General features: G+C 45.7%; 1 pseudogene; it reads left to right on the top strand.

The window, feature by feature from the left end:
- The first annotated feature begins 253 nt into the window (after positions 1-253).
- Positions 254-1317, top strand: LOC120870246 (annotated as a pseudogene).
- Positions 1318-2500: the final 1183 nt, after the last annotated feature.

The raw sequence follows: 2500 nt of genomic DNA on the forward strand, positions 1-2500 counted from the left end.
CAAGGTGACACCACCACGCAGTTCTTGCTCCATTGGCCCCAGTGCCTCATGTTCTTGGATCCACTCAGTCCCTTCATTGTAAGAGAAGAACTTCAAGCTTGGGGTTGACCCCTTGACCCTTAAGTGAGAGGCAGTATTTCTCTTCTTGCTTAAAATCAGAAGCAGGAGTTGATTCTCCAACAGTCAGAGGATGAAGCTGCGGCTGAGTTTGTAACGATACAGAGGGACGAACGCAGGAGAGGTGGTGGGAAGCATGACGCTGAAGATGTTCGAGTTTGTCGTGGGATTTATGGCCATTTCTATAACTCTTTTGTTCCTGTATATCAACAATTTCGACCTGCCAAAACACCTGCTAGTGCGGAAAATTGCAAACTCTTCGGTGCTTGCAGAGGCCTGTGACATGGTTGTAGCAGGAAAGAAAATCTTGGGTGGAAATATACCAATGACGCCACTGAAAGACATAACTTGCCAACAATACCTGACCCAGAATCACTACATAATGAAACCTCTGTCCAAAGGAGAAGCTGAGTTCCCTTTGGCATATGCCATGGTCATCCACAGAGACTTGGATACATTCCAGAGGCATTTCAGGGCTGTCTACATGCCTCAGAACCTCTACGGTGTTCACGTGGATGAGGAAGCGACAGCTGAATTTAAAGATGCGCAGAGCAATTACTGAGCTGCTTCCCAAATGCCTTCCTGGCTTCCAAGATGGAGTCTGTGGTCTACACAGGAATTTCCAGGCTCCGGGCTGACCTGAACTGCCTGCAAGACCTCATAGACTCAGAGGTCCCGGGGAAATACACCATCAACACCTGAGGGCAAGATTTCCCCCTGAAAACCAACAGGGAGACCATCCAGCATCTCAAAGGAATTAAAGGGAAAAACATCACCCCCAGGGTGCTGCCTCCTTCTCACATTATCAGAAGGACTAAATACAGGCACTTGGAGCAGAGATATAGTTTGTTTTCCTTCATGCTGTGGATTTGGATAAGAAAAATGCCTCCTCCCCATAATCTTACCATTTACTTCGGTTCCACCTACATAGCACTTACAAGAGAATTTGTTAATTTTGTTCTCCGAGTCCAGAGGGCTCTTGACTTACTTGAGTGGTCGAGGGACACGTACTCTCCTGATGAGCATTTCTGGGTGACACTGAACAGGATTCCAGGTATGTGGGACTTGATTCTACATAAAGTCTGGAAGCATTGTGCGTATATGTGCGTGTGTATGTGTGCAAGTATTTTACACTTTGAAACTGCCCTTAATTGTATTGCATATATTCGCCTTTGGGCTTCCCTGGTGGCTCCGCGGTAAAGAATTCTCGCCTGCAATGCAGGAGATGCAGGTTCGATCCCTGGGTCGAGAAGATCCCCTGGAGAGGGGTATGGGAATCCACTCCAGTATTCTTGCCTGGAAAATCTCATGGACAGAGGAGCCTGGTGGGCTACAGTCCATAGGGTTGCAAAGAGTTGGACATGACTGAAGTGACTATGCACGCATGCATATTCACCTATGTTTCCAGCTTTATGGACAGCCTATAGATTTTCGTGTGTCTGTTGCAATGGAATTCATATAACGGAAGTTAATCATCTTACATATCAATAAATAGACTGTTTGCTTAGAGAAAGTGCCTATCAAATTTTGACATGGTCATAAGTCTTTGATATGACAAGTGAAACTGTTTTTTTTTTTTTTAATCAATTATAGTATGTTGTTTGTGAAAATCTCTCAATCATGTCCAACTCTTTGCAACCCCGTGGGCTGAATGAACACTCCATGGAGTTCTCCAGGCCAGAACACTGGAGTGGGTAGCCTTTCCCTCCTCCAGGGGATCTTCCCAACCCAGGGATCAAACCCAGGTCTCCCACATCGCAGGCAGATTCTTTACCAGCTGAGCCACAAGAGAAGCCCAAGAACACTGGAGTGGGTAGCCTATCCCTCTCCAGCAGATCTTCCCTACCCAGGAATCGAACCGGGGTCTCCTTCATTGCAGGTGGATTCTTCCAGTTATTTGCGATGTGGGTTATTGATTATGGTTTCATTTTATGTGAATTTGAATCGCTCAAGTTCGAAAAGTCTGAGGTCTGAAAAATGTCAACAAAATTTCTATAAGAACAATGTGGAATAATTCAGCCTTTCCAAATCAATTTTTTTTAATTGACCAGAACTTTCCAGAATTCCGGACTGTCAGACAAGTGAACCGTAGACTACACTTAGGCCTGGCCATGTGGCGGCCTCACTTTGGTGAATGGAAACCTGCCGTCCTCTGTCAGCTCTGTGCTCTAGGCTTTCAGGAGTCAAGAACTCACCCTTTGTGTAGAATCTGAAAACCCTGTACTAGTTATTGATGAGCAGAATACTAAAATAATTTTTTTCTTGGGACTTCCTTGGTGGTCCAGTGGTTGGGAATCTTCTTTCCAAAACAGGGGATGCAGGTTCGATTCCTGATTGGGGAACTCACATCCCACGTGCCAAGGGGCAACTAAGTGCACACTCC

The sequence above is a fragment of the Oryx dammah genome, unplaced genomic scaffold, assembly GCF_014754425.2.
Source record: "Oryx dammah isolate SB20612 unplaced genomic scaffold, SCBI_Odam_1.1 HiC_scaffold_11, whole genome shotgun sequence".
Lineage (NCBI taxonomy): Eukaryota > Metazoa > Chordata > Mammalia > Artiodactyla > Bovidae > Oryx > Oryx dammah.